This window comes from Hibiscus syriacus, unplaced genomic scaffold (genome assembly GCF_006381635.1).
Source record: "Hibiscus syriacus cultivar Baekdansim isolate YM2019G1 unplaced genomic scaffold, ASM638163v2 tig00111689_pilon, whole genome shotgun sequence".
Classification (NCBI taxonomy): domain Eukaryota; kingdom Viridiplantae; phylum Streptophyta; class Magnoliopsida; order Malvales; family Malvaceae; genus Hibiscus; species Hibiscus syriacus.
Window position 1 is genome coordinate 1 of NW_024063154.1, and position 19,347 is coordinate 19,347.

A 19,347-nucleotide genomic window follows, 5' to 3' on the forward strand; every position below is an offset into this window, starting at 1 on the left:
TACACTCTCAACCTCGAAGCTAATAATAAATTCAAGTTCTATTGTGAACACAGATTTCTACAGGATAATTTGCATAACCGATACTAACACATACAACAAAAAGGCTTTCGGAAAAATCCAGATACTAAACACATTATACAACAAAAGGCTAGACAAGGATTTGTTAGAGATATACTACAGCAAAACTAGTTGGAACAAACAGTGGAAGCTATATAAATATCGTAAGACGTATTAATATCAATTAGTAATCAATAAAACATACGCTCTATAACATTGGAATTCATCACCAAACAAGAAAAATAAAAAAGGGTTTACAGTTAAAACCACCTCTGCAAGATTTGAAGCGCTATCTTCAACTGATGCACTCGAAGTTCTATCTTGAATTCCTTGTCTGGATCTTGGGGTTTGAGGAGAATCAGGATCATCAGCTTGGCCACGGAACACAATAGTTCCACTGGTAGAAGCATCTTCGAAAGAAGCATATGCGCTACTAGACTACACGGCACATTAAAATCTAATAAGATCTATGTCTGGGAGAAAAACAAAGCGAACATAAACTTCATCAACTAATATTTTTCTAAAGATAACTTAGAAGAAAGTGAAGGAAGCTTACAAGAGAGCTTGAATCACGAAGCAATGCAGATGATTGAGATCCTCTAGAAGATCTTAGACCATAGTTCCTGACCTGCTGAAAGACATTTCATCCTGGGAATAGATCACCCAAAAACAATGTCACAAGATATTCACATAGAAGTACATTATAGTCAGTGTGTAAGGGCACATGCCTAGGCAGTTCTATTAAACAAAGCACTTCAGACCATTTCATGCAAGGCACATTTGATCATGCACACACCTCATACGACTGTGCTTTCTATAAGGTGATAGGCACAGAAATGGCCAGCCTGACTGAAGTTATCTTGAATTTCTTTATATTTACATTTTCTTCATTAACTGTACCTATAATAATAATAAAGGAACAATATTGAATTCTCTATATCTCAATATGCGAGTACTAAAATAATAAACTTGGGATTATAGACAAATCATGCATATTGGCCAAAAATGAAAAGAAAATTTTGCATGTTTTATAGGACAAAACTAGGCAGCTCTTCCGAGTTTATGAACTTTGTTATATATATTTAGCTTATTTCGTATATGTACAAATATATAAATATTGTGCCTTCTCAAGCACATTTTTGTGACTTGCGCCTCACGATATAAGCTTCCATCACCTAGCTTGGCCTCATATCCTCAAAAACAAGGTATATAGTTAAGTATAAGAAACTTAAAAAGAAAGGATTATATGAAACTGGCTCTAATCTAACAGAAATGATGGGTGAATCCAGCCATGGACTTAACTTCAAGCCGCGTTATTGGCAAACAAGAAAAGAATTATCGAACAGTTTGATCATACTTGTCAATATAATCATATGTTCAACTCCACTCTGTCTTTTTTTTTATAGGAATTGAAGGCCTCATTAAAAAAACCCTTCATGATTTAAGGAACTCAAAATGAGTTCCTTTATCATCAGAAGGAGGAAAAGAGTGCCTTATACTTCATTAATAAGAAACATAAGATTACAACAACAATAAAAGACCTTTACAAACAAGCGTTAAAACCCAAAATAAAATACCCCTACACACACTGTACTTAACCAATAGCAGACTTAGCTAACCCATCAGCCTCAATATTGGTTGTCCTTGCAACCCATCTAATAACACCCTCCACTTCTTTAATCTTGATTGCTATATCCCTGACAATAAAGACAAAAAGTTGGGGACACAAAGTCCCATCCTTAACCCAATCCACTACCAATTTACAATCAGTTTCTATAATCAACCGACCCTTAATGCCTCGTCTCACTGCATCAAAGAAATGCAATCCCTTCTGAACAGCCTTTAACTCCATCAAAATAGGCGGACCCGGACCAGTAGCTTCCATAAAAGAGCCTAAAAGAAGACCTTCCTCATCTCTTAGAATCCCCGCAACTCCACTACTCTTCCAATCCGAACTTGTAGCTGCATCCACATTCAATTTAACACAACCCTTAAGAGGGAGTAACCAAGGGATGGAAGTGACAATCGACTTGTTGAGTGGGAAACAAGAGTCCCCAAGGGAAGGGTCACTTATAAGAGAATCCATAGAAATAATCGTGTCAGCAAACTTAGCTAAGAACCAAGATGCAAGCCTAACTCTTGCTATAAAGAATAGGTTTGTCTGGTCAAAAATCCCTCTTTCGAACACAATATCATTTCTAGCTTTCCAAACAGTCCAAATAACAACAGCAGGAATTAGCTTCCAAATAGCAGAGTTAGGATTTAGTTCTTCCCAAGCTTGGAGGAACTTCTGCGCATTCTCATGAAGAACCAAACTAAGACTCTAATATTGCACAAATTTATTCCAAAGTGACCAAACCACAGCACAAGAGAAAAATAAATGTGAAGAAGATTCATCAACCAAATGACAAAGAGGACAAGACAAATCTGCAATACCCGTAACCCCTCTTTTAACCAGTTCAGTCCTCACTGGCAGCTTTTGTAAAACTACTTGCCACATAAAAAAACTCAACTCTTGGGGGCACCAATCCTTTCCACAAGTTTTTCTTCCAAAAGGAACTCTCTTGGGAAGTCGAGCTACAAAACTTCACACAAGAATTATCAGTATAGACACCACCCCCGTCTCCTTTGCAAATTAGACCATCAATAGATTCTGTGGACAAACAGAAATTAGAAACAATATTCATCATATTAGCCCACTGTTCAAATTCCCAATCTGCCAAACTCCTTCTCAACTGGATATTCCAAATCCATCCGATGAACTAAACTCGCCAAATTCAATTAGTTTGCCACTCTTATTTGAAGAAATAACAAACAGCCTCGGAAAAGAGGTCTTAAGCGGGCAGTCCAATGCCCAATTGTCCTGCCAAAACCGAATAAACTGGCCATTCCCAACTTGAAATCTGCACATGCTGCGAAACTTAGAGCCGAATGAATATTCTTTAAAATGCGAATTCACCACTGACCTCCAAATCCAAGAAGCTTGAGTTGGAATTTTGCTATTAACAATAGTGAAAAGGATCCAGATTATATTTAGAGCATATCAACCTCCTCCAAACAGCATTCTTATCATTTGCAAACCTCCACGACCACTTCCCCAAAAGGGCTCTGTTCATATAACTAAAATTAATCACACCCAAACCCCCCTCATCCTTAGATTTGCACACATTAGGCCAACTAACCCAATGAATCTTATTTTTCTCGGTACCACCTCCCCATAAGAAGTTCGACATAATAGAGTTGAGATTAGAAATAACCGAGGCGGGAATTTTGAAAAGAGACAAGAAGTAAGTTGGAAGTGAACATAGAACCGATTTAATCAAAACTAACCTCCCTGCCAATGAAAGACAGAATAATGGAAGTCTTTGAAGTCACTAGAACTAGATCATCCAATGCAACACATCTTTTTATTAAGGGCATAGGACAAAAGGGAAGAACTTTTGATGCCAAAAAGCAATGATGAAGTGCATTGTTGGACATTGCTTCATGCAGTGTGAGAGAGACAGAAAGAACCTTACTTCTTCATTATCTTGATGTTCATCACGATATGACTCTCTTGTGTCTTTCCCAAAAGAAGTTCCCAAGATTCATTAAGGGCATTACCAATTTCTGGAGTTCTTGGTATCGCTTGATATATGAAGCTTCGAGTTTCCTTTCTCTAATCTGAGGAGGTCTTGCAAGACTACGGACAGTACCAGTACTATTTGATCCACGATGCTGAAGTCCCATCCAGCACTTTTGAATGTTTTCCCCGCATTACTGCTGTGCAAACAAGCCAATAAGAATCCCATCAAGATAAAAGGAAAATACTTTTAAACAACACAATCAACCCACCTAGCTCGAACAGTTTCATCACCTATAATATCTCTTGTCACCTTCAAAGTGTCAGTTGATTCTCCTACAGCCTTGGGGCCATTTCTGTGGGTTTCTCCATCTTCCTTTAGTTGGTACTTTGGGCGCTCTCTATTGAGAACACGAAACACAAGCATCTTAACTACAATAAATAATGCAAGACTGGTACTATGAACTAAACATCCTCTTCCCATGACATGTCAGAAACATATATGCCATAAGCATAGTGCACTCCAAGGTGCATTGACATCTCAAAAATGTCAGATACAGATTCCAATCATATGTAGATTATGAAACCCCAAGTTCAAAAAGGTACCTAATTCTCTCCAGAAGCTTCTGACTCTTCCTAGCATTTTGATAAAACGATGCTTGAGAAGTTCCTTGGCACTAGACCTCTGAAATTAAACAGATAAAAGAAAAGCATAGGCAGTTTACAGCATTCAGAAATAATTAAGCCAATAACCCTAGGATCACTTACATAAGAATGGTTTTAGACGCCAAAAAACCAAGGTAATGTTGCACTTTAATTGATGGCTGATAGAGTTGGGAGAAAACTAGATATCAAAATAGTCCATTTTACTAAATTATTACACCTTACCCTACTGGTTGGAGTCAAACACAATCCCTTTCATTGTAGAAAACGAGAAGTTTTCCAAACACAAAAGGAATTGTTGAGTGCCCCAAAAGAAAAGAACTGGATTTCAAACACAATTTACCTTGAATACACAAATCATATCTCCGACACTATTAAAGTGGAAAAGTATGTGTGTACCCATTACAAAGAAATTGACCATGAAAGAGGGATAAGAAAATGAAAGGGGGAAAAAAACAATTGTTTACCTCCGCTGGTACTTTCTTCAAACATAAGGAAACAAATTCCTTCATGAGGCGGGAAAAATGCTCTTCCAACTGTGGGATAGAAATTTCAATTATATTTTAACCAGAAATATGTTCATTCAATAATGAGAATGAGAACATAGAAAATTCATTTATCATAAACCTATCATGATAACAAAAGCTATTGAGATTACCTGAGGTGGATTTTCTCGAGGTATTATAAAAAGAACTCTCATAGGATGAAGGTCTGCAAGTGGTGGTTCTCCTTTGGCCATCTCAATCACAGTTATCCCCAAAGACCATATCAGCCTGTATCAGCAAAGAGCCCAGTGATGGAATGCTCATTACTTAACAAGGCTTAGCATACAAATATATTGCAGCCTGTGCATATGTGCCTAAGAGGAAGAGGATAAGCAGATGGATAGCAGGTAATAGCAGTAACTCGAGAAAAATTCCAATGCATAGCTTTTAAAGTACCTTTTCATTGTATCCATCTGTATTCTGAATCACTTCTGGTGCCATCCAGAAAGGTGTTCCGACAAAAGTCTGAACAATGTTAACCATATTAGTTCATTGATGATCATTACAACAATGAGACCACCTGTAAAACAGTTTGCATAAAAAAAATTGCGGGGTAAATGGAATGCAGGCTGATTTAATCCTTCGATAAACATCATTTCAAGTTTCTTTCTAAGACAACCAAGGCCCTGGTGACAAATCCACTGGAGGTAAATTCAAACTGATGGCAATTGGCAATAATGCCACAATACCATGCTAAAGCAGCGATTTGATAGAGCAGTTTACCTAGAGAAGACAATTCCTGATTCAACTAAAGAAAGATGCATATAATAGTTAGAAAGGGAGAGTACATATAAAAGGTCACAATCCAAAATCACTTGTATTCATGACCAAATTGAACCCCGCCATTTCGGCATTTCCAATTGCATGTCCAACTTTCAGTTCCATAACATACAAATATTATAACCTTTTCCCTTGACCACCTAAAACCTTAACTCTCATATTACTAGTAACCATTTTTTCAATTTTTATTAATTCATGGACTAAAAAGCATTGAATAGTTTTCAGGAAACTAAATTTCAGTACAAAACCTTAAACTGAAAGCTTTTTTCTTCCCAAGATCTAGATGTTAAATCAAATGTAACCTTTGATTTAGAATAGAAAGAGACAAACAAAAGCTTTGGTTAAATTAAAACTTAGCCAAAATGGTTGTTAAAATTTATCTTCTAAAGAGCAAAGATAGGGAGATGCAGAGAGAGAGAGAGAGAGAGATCACAAAGTCACCAAAAGCATAGAATTTTTTTCTAAAGTGAAGCAACAAATCCAGAAAAGGGCATTAAGGCTTAATGGAAAAATGATGCATCTTAAAGAAAATACTGTACCTTTCTCCGTGAGATCGTCCTTGTCAATTGCGCTGAAACACCAAAGTCTGCAACCTGTTGCAAGGCCATAAAATTAACTTCCAGCAGCAAAATGCATATACGTTCACCCAGTTTATACATACACTCATAACCACTCGATACAAAGATTCATGCTAAATGCGAGCCCATTAAAGAGAAGTACCTTAACATCACCATTCTCAGACAGTAAAACGTTTGCCGCTGACAACAGAGATAGCAAAAATCTTGTCAGTTAATAAAGTATAAATCAACTAATAAACTATTTAAATAAATTAAAGGAAGGGTGAAAATAAATGAGACAAATAACTTAAAGCAGAAAAATATACTATACAAGTCTCAAAAACCAAATGCTCTAAATTTTTATCTCATCTTTATAAAAACTACATTATAATTATAAGGGGAGGTGAAGAAAGAAGAAAAAAGAAAACCTTGATATCTCTATGAATCTTTCCTTCATTATGTAAATATTCAATTGCATGCAGTAAATCCCGTGAAATACATGCAATTGACATTTCATCTAATGGAGGGCCTGACTGGAGCTGCACATAAAGAATCACCATAAGCTTTCAACAAGAATAAACGCCAAAAGAATCTCAGCATGTAATAGAAGCAAATCAACTTCAGTAGCATGTAATAGAATCACAATAAGCTTTCAACAAGAAATAAACGTAGAGAGAGTTCATAAAAATTTAGGAGCAAAGCTTCTTCATTATTCAATCAACTATCATGCACCAAATGTGTAGAAGCAAGTAATATAAGTAACTTACTAGGTCAGCAACGGAACCACCAGCCATATATTCCATTATTATCCATATCTTGGTTTGGTGAAGATAGGAGCCATAATACTCGGTGATGTATGGACAGCGGCATTGTGACAAAACAGAGATTTCCTGGAACAAAAAAAAAAACACATATGGAAGACTTAGTAACGTACTCATTAATTAATATGGATACTAGCTCACAAGATAACAAGGTAATACCTTCTGGATGTCCTCAATTTCATCCTCACTGCAAAATGCAAAAATAAAAATAAAGCATGCAAGAAACAGAAAATATGAATAGCAAAACACACAATATGTGAATGGAAGTTGTTATATGCCACAGCTACTTGCAGTAAATAAAGGCATCTACTAACTCACATGCAAATGACTTCTTGGATGAATGGGAAGTAAATTGCTTTGCTGAATATGTACAAACTACTGATAAAAGGTTTTCTCATCAGAAAAGCTCACAATTATACAGACTGTGAGTACGAGGGGAAGATGAGGAAAAGAGCAAGTTAATAATTAAAAAAAAAATTGAAAATGAAAGGAAGATCATAAATAAGACTTTCTTGCACATAGCAACCACCTGCCTTTAAAACTCTAACAAATAATAATAAATTAAACAAAAATAACAAAGCTACCAACTTACGATTCCTCTAAATCAATAACTTTAATAGCAACTTCTTTCTTCAGTTCCTTATCAAACCTGCAATCAAGAGAGGAATCAGCTACCCATCTCATTTTCATCAATTATGATTCATGATTTAAACAGTCATAGCATTTCCAATGTGGTTATGGCAAAGAACAGTCAGAGATGTCTTGCAGTATAACTAGAAGTTACATGTCAAACAAGATAAAGTACCATACATGCTTCAAATGTGAAATAGAAAGTCAATTCTCTAACTAATTTAAAAAGGATCAATGTCAGTATACTACAACAATTACCAACAGATATGCCAGCAACTTACATGATGTGCTTCCAGGCATTGACACGCCATTAAAAAAAAGGCAATAAATATGACAGTAAATGGCTTACTAGAGAACCCTATTTCAAAAATATCAGCCTAATCTATCTGATAAACTTGAGAAAAAGAGATAAATACCAGCTTGACTAGGACAAAGGAGATACCAGTTATTACATAATCGGCTTTATTCCAAGGGGTATTCAAATGAGAACACTCTGCAATTATAAAACACGAGATAACTAAAACTAAGTTTATTGAGGGCGCTCAATATTTCTAACCTTGCAATCCATTCCAATAGTTTGTTAAAAATTAGTGATACTCCTAAACAGTACATAAGTTCTTTACTTTTGCACCAGTCATTTTCTGAACCTATTTTATTATTACATAGACTAACTAGATGTCTCCATAAACTCCTAAATGAAGTGAATAAGATGTCAATTTATGGCTCATTCAGCACCCAACATCCCTTGAGACTCCTTTTTCCCCCACTCACGGAAGATCTTCTTTCCTTTGTATTTAAATTAAAAGTACAATCTCAAATTTTAGAAACATGGTATATTTTCAACTTAGACACGAAAATATATAAATTCAACAATAGCATCAGTATTATTTACCACTATTCCACCAATTTACTCCTACCAGACACCAAGCAACACCTGGATTAAACACCGGTAGGCGGTAACAAAGTTAGAACACATGCAACATATTACATTAAATCAAGAGTAACACTATTACATTCGCTTGAAGTTCTTTGCTTATAACAGAATGTAAATAAACAATGCAAATCCACTCAAGCAGTGTGATAATGAAAGAAATCAAAGTAGACTTACGCTTTATAGACATCACCAAATGATCCTCTACCAATCAACTCCACTTGACTAAATCTAGACCTGCTGCTTCCTGTAAACCTGCTATATCAGCCATTTCTACATATAAACCCCTTCGACATCAAAGATCAAAATCAACCCGAGTTCCAACCCTCAAACATTCACATTCCACCCATTCTTCGATTACAGTTCAATACCCAGTTCCATATTGCCAAAACCAGCCTCAAGAACCCAATCCTTGAAACAGAAATTTAAAACAAAATCCATGAATATCCTCACATAAAAACACATATTTAAAATAAAAAAAACCGAAACCGCACACTAAGAAAACCCCACATTTCAAGATCTAAAGATCCAATTAAAAAGGAAACTTTTCTTCCCAAAAATTGAAATCATAACATGCTCATAAGCTCTTACAGTGAAAGCAAAACAAACAAAGAGACACCTCGAAAAATAACACAACAAATAAGATTTATTTTTCTATAAGGTTAAAGAAAGGATATATTAAAGTGACATGTGAACATAAACCAAAACATAAAGAATCCTTAAAAAACAAATTTAGCAACTACCCATTACAAAATTTCACTCTTTCCTGATAGTGAAATCACACCATCAACATTTACCTTACAACAAAATTACCACAACAACTTGTTCTTTTTTCCCTTGCATTACATGCATTTATTCATGTTGGCGAAGTGTTGTTTTCTTTTAAATTTTCACCGCTACGATTTCGGAAGACCTTTCTCTTTCGTTAATTCAGTGATTTTCACTCCCTGTTTTCATCGAGAGAAATAGATTTGTTTTCTCTGAGCTCTCAAAGAGATCGAAGAATAAAACAAAAGATGTTCGTTAGTGGAGGACTCCGCTGTGTAATTGTTCCCCCCCCCCCCCCCGGGGTTATATTTACAGGTAAATTTGATTTCTTGAATCTTGATGAACTAGAACGCACCGCTCCGTTCAGTTTTCATTTTCAGACACAAATGAGCCGCCATTGTGGCCCACTTAGGTAACATAGCTCAACAGCCGAACTGGGCTGAGCCATTGTCGACCTTTAAAATAATATCATTATAGCCTTATGTGGCATTTTATCTGCGAAGTAAACTTAAATCAGTTATATTATTTATATATTTTAATTATATTTACATGAACCAACTTACTTCTATACTTAAAAGAATCGTTGTTATTTATAAAGGTCATGAGTTTGACCACCAGCAATTGCAAAAGTGATCAGGAGTTCGTAGTTAAATGATTGATAGTATTTAAAACATATATTATCTTTGTTAATTACCTTAGTTTAATCAAAAAATAATAATTATATTAAGTTTATTCTAAAATTCATTTAAGGTTAAGAAATAATAAAAAAATTAGCCATAATATGCAATCATTTAACTAGGAAGTATTACCTTTGTTTAAGGTCAGACCTTAAACGATTTAATCTCGTTAAAAGTATTCCCTGATCATAATCGGAGGAAAAAGAGTACACCATAATCACACAGCTAAAACAAAAACTCACACTAACCCTTGCCACAATATGCAATGCAAACAAGAAAGGACCGTGAGCAAAACCAAAAACAAGCGTGCCTCCCACTCAAAATTATTACAATCAAAACATGGTTTGGAATGATTATCATAAACAGTTGGTGACTTTCACTTGAGCCTCTATAATTAGATTATTAAGCTAAATGGTCATAACAATAAGGAATACTTTTTTTTAATAGTTTGGAATAATTATAAGGTAATATTTGTTCAAAATTTTTTAATCATTGATAACGCAGACATATCCTACAGACACAACTACTTTAACATAAAATCTCTAAAGAGAATAACAATCTCTTTAATTACTGAGATTACTTGATGATTTCAACAATAAGAAATAATTAAACCATCTAAGTGAAATTCATAAATATTGGATATCAAACCTTTGATTAATGAAAAGCGTGAGACTTAGCACGAACAAGCGACTTCGATGGTCAATGAATTATTATTATTATTATTCCTTGAGGTCTCAAGTTTGAGTACCATGAATGTCAGATCTTACCATGAATGTAAGATCTTACCATGCAAAGAATAATGTCGATATTAATTCTCAAATACGTGTCAGAATGTTACAAATTAATTTTATAACATTTCAATTTAAATCATTTATTGATTTATCAAGTAATATCAATTTTTAATTAACCAAACTAGATCCAATTTCAGGTAGCAACATAGCAGTACATAACTAATAATTGCACAAAAATTGCCTATATTCAACCTTAATTAGGACCTCTATTTTATTCTATTGTTTACCAGATTATTAAACTTGCAATTCATTTAACAATTACAAACATTAATATAAACTATCCATTGTTTATTTTAACCATTATTCATCATTACCAACATGACTAGCTTATAATTTATTACCAGATATATCTATCTAAACTAGTAGAAACCAATTATTTTTATTATATACATGACAACTGATACTGTAGATATACCTCTCGATGAGTGTGATGCTTGATACTCCTTACTCCAATTTTATGCTTTTTACCTATGCATGAAAATCATCACACGCTAAATATACATTTAATAAGGCAATAATAATAATCAATGCAATACAATGTATATATAAAGAAATAACAATACTCAATTCATCATGATCACTTTACCTATATTACCTTCATGTTACACATATTAACATGAAATAAACAATGTATATAATTTCTTACCAATATACTTGTCATTTATTTCATAAGCTCATAAGCTTAATCATCTGCTTATAATTTATTAACCAATAACCATAGCCCAAATATAAGCCTATGAAAACCCTGGGTACACGAGTTAAATATGCACCGAAAGTGCTAATACACATAAGGTCATGCCCACCGTAAAACACATTAGATCATGTCCACCGTAATACACATGAGGTCATGCCTACCATATACATTAAGTGTCTTTTATATATACTGTAATGCTAAATCAAATATGCAACATGTTGCTGGACTCTATGGCATGCCAACTATACCCTGTCCCTAAATGACCTACTTTGGCATATAGTCTATATTTATTTCAATCATGACACTGTATATCAACATAATTCATAATTGGATAATTTATACCAAAAATAACATTCATTATATAACATCATAAATAAACTAAAGATCAATGCATTTATATTAATTTTTTACATATTTAACATGTCAAACATATGATTAATGACATAAATATCATGTAAGTATAAATAAGATATACTCATCGCAAGTCTTCCTAATGATGTATAAAACATTCATGTATCATGTTATGTATGCATTGCACTCACCTTGACACTTTTTATACAAGTCAAAATATAAGTCTCACTAAGCTTTAAGCTCGATCTTTTTCCTTTCCTTTGTTGCTAGTTAGATCCCGATTTTGATTGATGTCTATAAGTACATCAAACATATAATACAAATAATAAAAAATACATGCTAAAATCCATTCAACCCAAACACATATAGAGTAGGAAAAATTCATAATATTCATTCCAATACAACATTGTAATTACAATGTTTCCGACACTTCTTTCCACCTTAACTTACTTGAATACACCTTTAAAATCACAATTTCATCTTAATCCCTTATTTTTCTCTTTTAGGCTTTAAGGACTAATCATAAAAAATTTAATATTTCAAATCTAAATCCAATAACTTAATCATTAAATTAATCATTGAAAGATAATAAATATCATAAATAAGTCACTTGAATTTTCCTATAAATTTTTCCTTAGAAAATCATATGACCTAATAAGCCACTTCCAAGGTGTTTTCAATATACAAGCAACAAATTTAAACATGTATTGTAATTTTCTATCATATCCTTCATCAAATTCAAGCTTTGAATATAATTCTCAAATTTTTCCTAAAGTGTCATTTTGGTCATATTAGGATTCAATCATTCTTCACATTTTCAAGCTTGAATAAACATGCTAAGGCATACAACATAATATTCTTATCATATATAATATAAAGATGAATTCAAAACATCAACCCCATAACTTTTCATCTTTTCCAAATGGATCCCTAAAGGAAAATAACTTTTCATCTTTTCCAAATGGATCCCTAAAGGAAAATTAATGGATTTTTCATTACTTAAAACGTGAAATCAACATCACAACAGCTATATCATCATTTTCAAGCCTTAAAACCTCAAATTTCATCATCCCTTCATCCACTTTTTTTATATATAAATTTAGGGTTATAAGCACGAACAAACATGAAAATGGTACTAAATGAAAGAAGATTCAATGGAAAATAAAATTGGATTTCATGGCTTAACCTTAAATCTAATTTAAAATGCTTAAAAATCAATTTTAAAACTTACCTTGCTTTTGTTGTAACTCACGGCAGAAGCAAACAAATTCAAGAAAGTTCTTGAATTGTTTTTTTAGTCCTTTTTAGATTTTTATGACCTAATTGAATTTAAATTTCATTTTAGTCCAAAATGACTATTATGACCTTAAAATCCAATGATCTTAATTATGCCACATATCAAATTTATCATCCAAGGGCTGAAATTAATCCATGAAGTTATTAGTTTACAACTTTGCCCTTGTAAAGTTTCAAAATTACAATATTATCCTTTTTAATCTAATGGCTAAAATTTAACATGGAAATCGACTTAAATTCAATGGTCCACATTAAATCTTATCATTTTTAAAGCATGGAAAATTCATTTTTACCATTGCTTTATCATCTAGCAAAATTTCTTGAATTTTTGATTCAATTCGATCCGATTATCCGAATTTATCTCGAACTTTCACACTTAATAGCTTTTAACATAAACTTCGTTCGAAAAATCTGAAACCCATGAAAACGTCATTCTTGGGGGTAAACTATTCGTTTACGGGACCAGGTTACATAACTTTTCAAAATTATACTTTGCTTTCTAAACTTTCTAAAGTTTATACTTTAGTCATCAAACTTTAAATTTATTCATTTTGGTCACTAACCATATTTTTGGTTATTACAAAACAACTCAAAAACTTTTCTAGTGACTATACATGTATTTTTACCTTAAAATTATTATTATTATTATTATTATTATTATTATTATTTAATTAAGTAATTAAATACGTGAACCTAAAATATTATATTTTTAAAAATAAACCCGAAATTACATTTTAGGAAAGTCTAAAAAACGATAACTTAATTTAAGATTAAAAATGACTAAAATAAATGCGACTGAAAATGTGATAAAAAATATAACATTTTACGTTGGAAGCAACTTAAAATATTACATTCTTTATAATTTTTTTGATTAACCTAAAATATTATATTTTTCATAATATTTTTTTGTTGCCAACCAAAAATCTTACATTCTTTATAATATTTAAGTTCAGTCAAAAATATTTAAAAAAAGATATTATTTTAAGTTATTCATAATATAAAATATTATATTTTCTAATAATATTTTCAATTACGTTCATTATTTCAACCTTAAATTATTAAGTTGTAATGCGTAACAACCCTATTTTACGACTCAGTCAAGACAATAATAGAGTGCTGACTGGCGAATTAATTTTACAACCAATTTTCTTTGGCCCCTTAATTACGGTTGTCATTTCACAAAAGGAGAAGTACACTGTCCGCAAGACAGCGAAATCCAACCAACCGTGGTTTATCATTATCCAATCAAATTCTCATCTACCTCTTTCCCTGTATTAAAATATCTTAATTTGTTCCATAAATTCTATTTTAATTTTCTATATTAGATTAAAGGGTAAAATATTCGTATGACCATTTAATTATTGTCCAATTTTATATTTTTATTAATCAAATCACTTAACTATTTAAGTATTTCAATCCAGTCACTTACCGTTAACATTTATTAGATTAGGTGACGTGATTATTAAAAATATCATAATTACACATTTGGTCCTTAATATTTATACACTCTATCAATTTAGTCTTGCTTTTAATTCAATTAGATCAATATGATAATAAATAAGTGTCATATTGATCAGTCAATAAGACATTAAATTCAACTATAAGAAAAAGATAAACGAAAAGAATGTTCAAACAATCGATAAAAAAGATTAAAAACGTATCAAAAGGACGAGAAAGACGTACCATAAAAACAAAGTAGTTTATTTTCACTATGTTTTATAAAATTTGCTATATCATTTCCAAGTAGGATTGATTGTTATAGTAAGTGTACATTTATACAATTAATAATATTTGAGGTAGAATCACATATTATCATAAATTAGAAGTTTATACTTTAAGATTTGTAATTAATTGACTTGATAGCATAGACAATCTCATCAATAATGATACAAAAATTTATTGAAAATTTACATAATTTTTTAAAATATCTTATTTTTTTAAAATCGTAACTAATAATTTTCGCTTATTTCTTATTTCTTTATTTTATTTGTTAACTTTTGACTGTCTAAAGAATTTTTCGTTAAAAATAGGCGGTTAACGTTTTTTCTGTTATACTTTTAGGTGTCTAAAGTTTATAACGTTATATTTTTATGTGCCTGGACTGTAATCGTCATTAAAATATATTGTTATATGACACATGTCAGACTTATAAAATTTTAAAAAAATTATTTCAAAATAAAATAAATAAAAAAATTATAATTTATTTTGTTTAAAAAAAATCTAAATTTTGTTAGAATTACAAAAAAAAAACCCAAAACAAACTCATTTGCAATTGTCACCAGTAGTCTTTAACCACCATCTTTATTACTGGCCATTTCTGCCCACCATCTCCGTCGCCAAAAGGTTGCATACTCATCATCGTTCAATCATTGATCGAACATTGCCATTGCCTTTGCCCCAAATCCCTAAATCCTAAATCCTAAATCTTAAATTTTAAATCTCTATTCCTAAATTTAATAGGTGGAGAATTTGGTTGAAATTTAATTCTAATAATCCCAAATATTGAGAGGGAGGGGGACAGCCGAGGGAGGGGAGGGGAGGATAATTTTTTTCTAATTTCTTAATAAAAATATTTTTATTATTTTTAAAAAATAAAAATTTGATAAAGATATAATAGTGACACATGTCACCTAGCGGTTGAATTTGATGACGTTATAGTTCAAGCACCTAAAAGTGTAACGTTAGAAACGTTATATATCAATTTTTAATGAAAAAATATCTAGACACTAAAAGTTAACTTTATATATATTTTAAGCACTTATTTTTGCATTAAACCATATATCATTTAATCTTTCAATTGTAATTAAATTTCATTTCGATGTTTTAAAAAAATTCTAGCAATTTTAAAAAGAAATTATGAATTTTTTATATATTGTAAAATTTTTAGATTTACTTTTTTTAATTATTTTTTCAAAAATATTAAAGAAATTAAATTAAAACTTTAATTACAATTGATGAGTTAAACAAATTATTAAATTACTCATTAATCTAAAACATCACTTTATTCTATTAAGGACAATTCATAATATGGTAATCATTTTATAATCGAATTAAAATTTTAATAATTATTTATAACTATTAAAATTTTAATAATTATTTATAATTATTAAAATTTTAGTAATAGTTAAAAATAATTTAATAACCATTAAACTATTTTACCGAAGAAAAGAAAAAGGACACAAATTAAGGGAAAGGAAAAAAAAGGAGATGGGTGATGGGGGAATGTGAAGAACGCGTATTGTAGTTAAAGCAAAGAACGCGGCGTGTGATCAGACGATATATCCTCCTTCAACCTTACACTCCTTTTCTCTCCTCTTGTTTCTCTCTTTCAATTTCAGTTTTTTTCCTTTTAATTTTGGCCACCGTGTCATCTTAACATCAAAACATATATATACATATTATATATAAGAACACCACTTCTTTCCTTTTAAGGAAGCTATGTCTGGCAGAGAAATCCTCAATAAGATGAAGGTATCGCCTCTCTTTTCTGGGGTTTTTAAATACCCTTTCTTTGTCTTGTTATACTTTGCATAATCTGTTGATTATACACACACACATGTGTGTGTATGTATGTATTTAGGATCTAAGAACTGAAATTTGGACCTTGTTTTATAAGGAATTTAGGATGGAATGTTGTATTGTATTAGATTATCTTCAAATGGGTTATGATTTTTCTATGAACCCGTTTTTATTTTTTGGAGTTGTATATGGGGTTTGAATAGATCGTTTTTTTATGAAAATTTGGAAATTAGAGTATATAGGCTCTAATAATTAGTTTATGGTGATTTGATTTGATAAATTTGGGAAAATAAATGATGTTTTGGATAATTTTCCTGAAATCTTAGGGCCAAATTGAAATACCCTTTTTTTCATTTTGAATTTTTTTACCCATTTTCAGCATAATGCTTTGCTGTAGATGTCATGCTATCCTCATCAATGGTAATTTCCATGCAAATTGTGTAAATTTACTGTTTATTAAGCATTTTATATTATTGGTTTACTGCAGGAAAAAGTTCAAGAAAAAGTTGGCATAAACCCTTCCAATGCTGATTCTGGAAAAGGGAAGAGTAAGATGTCAAAGAACATAACACATGGTTATCATTTAGTCAAGGGGAAATCAAACCATCCTATGGAAGACTACGTTTTCGCGGAGTTCAGGCAAGTCGACAACAACGAGCTCGGTTTATTTGCCATATTCGACGGTCATTTGAGCCATGTTATTCCCAATTATTTGAAGACGAATTTGTTAACAATATCTTGAACGAGGTAATCTGTAATGTCTGTCATCAGCTGGATCTTATCTTATATTCTCCTACAATGCTTTGCTATTGGTTTTGACTACGTTTCTGTTTCATTTTCGAGAGCAGCCTAACTTTTGGACAGAACCGGAGAATGCGATTAGGAAAGCGTATAACGTAACCGATGCAAATATATTGGAACAGGCCATTGATTCGGGCAAAGGGGGTTCAACAGCAGTGACAGCAATATTGATCAACTGCCAGAAGCTGGTAGTAGCAAATGTTGGCGATTCCCGGGCTGTGATATGTAAGAACGGTGTGGCTAAACAGCTTTCAGTTGATCATGAGCCCGCTTCTGAAAGGGAGAGCATCGAAATAGAGGTGGTTTCGTTTCGAACTTTCCAGGTAACGGGTGCCAATCATATTTTCGACTTTATTTGGAAACTACATTAACAATTCGATCACCACTATCGAATGTTGTTCATATGGAAAGCTGCATGTTTGCTTTTGATTCCAGGGGACGTCGCTCGTGTTGACGGTCAGTTGGCAGTGGCCAGGGCATTTGGTGACAAGAGTTTAAAGAAACATCTTACTTCGGAGCCGGATGTGGCCACTGAAATGATCGATGATGATACCGAGCTCATAATATTGGCAAGTGATGGTTTATGGAAGGTTAGCAGTGCATAGAGCATTTTCCTTTTATCGAAACTGCACATTGAATCTGTGATTTAATGGTCTGCTCCTTCGAACTTCCAGGTTATGTCGAACCAAGAAGCTGTCGATGCTATCAAAGGCATTAAGGACGCTAGATCTGCTGCAAAGCACCTAACTGAGGAAGCTGTTAATAGGAACAGCAAGGATGACATATCCATCGTAGTTGTAAGATTTTAGTGATCTGTAAGTGTGCCAACTTCTCTTGTTTCTGTTTGATCGAACTCCTTTTGAACCTCTTTGTCATGTTCAAGAGAATGTTTATGCATATTTTGTGTCGGTATCCGAAGCTTTCTATACAAAAACTGTAATGAAGCTGTCAACGTAATGAAACTAAAGTTGAAGAATTTGTATCATTCATCAAAGCTTACCCATGGTTTCAGTGGTTCAGCTGATAGGATATCTATTCTGCCATTAAATTTTAGAATTTGTATCGAACAATTGGAATTTCCCTCGGATAATCGGATATTAATTCCGATATCTGACATTGTTATGAAGCCCTCCATCATTGTATAGAAACTTATAACTATTAAATACTGCTAGAGATGAAGCATTGGTTGACAAATTTTTTTGGGGGGGGGGTTCATAAGTTGATGATGTCTTGGTCCTTAAGCTCCTTTTCTGACCCGAGAATGTTAGCTCGGGATCGATACCGGATCGCTGCCTCTTTGAGCATCAACCTGCCTGCAATTACACCCTTTCAAGACTGGACTATTGCCTTTCCGACTTCCACCCGCCAGATGGTTCACCGGGCTGCTTCTGCACCTTTCTTTTGAAAAGGTGGGGATGCCTTGTCACCGGACCGTCTCTTCCCATGTGCTATCCTCTTCTTCATCAAATGGAGAAGGAAAACCATGAAATTGAAACCTGGAGTTTCTATTGGAGGAGAAGAATAAATAACGGGAGAGGTAAAGAAATGTTAAGAGGACTCTGAGAATTCGAATATAATCTATTATAGGATTATAGGCAGCTGAGGACAACGAAATTGAACTTCAAATATTCATGAGTTGGTAACACTAGAGAACAATAAAGAAATGGAATATCATATTATAGTATCATACCCTCCTGCTTTGGCTCTCAATTCCTCTATACTGCTAACCTCATCAACAACTTTATCATATTCATTTTTATCATTACCATTCGCACTTTCTTTTATGACTTTTGCAGTATCTTTGGCTGCTTTCCAAGCTCCATCTACGGTCTCCTTTGCTGCATCCCCCACGTTTTCTGCCATCTCCACCACCTTTTTTATCCCTTCTTAGGCCGCATCCTCCG

The 19,347-nt window shown here is 32.8% G+C and overlaps 2 pseudogenes; one reads left to right on the forward strand and one right to left on the reverse strand.

The window, feature by feature from the left end:
- Positions 1-315: 315 nt before the first annotated feature.
- On the reverse strand, positions 316-9,685 carry LOC120167566 (annotated as a pseudogene).
- Positions 9,686-16,297: 6,612 nt separating this feature from the next.
- LOC120167552 lies at positions 16,298-18,547 on the forward strand (annotated as a pseudogene).
- The last annotated feature ends 800 nt before the right edge of the window (positions 18,548-19,347 follow it).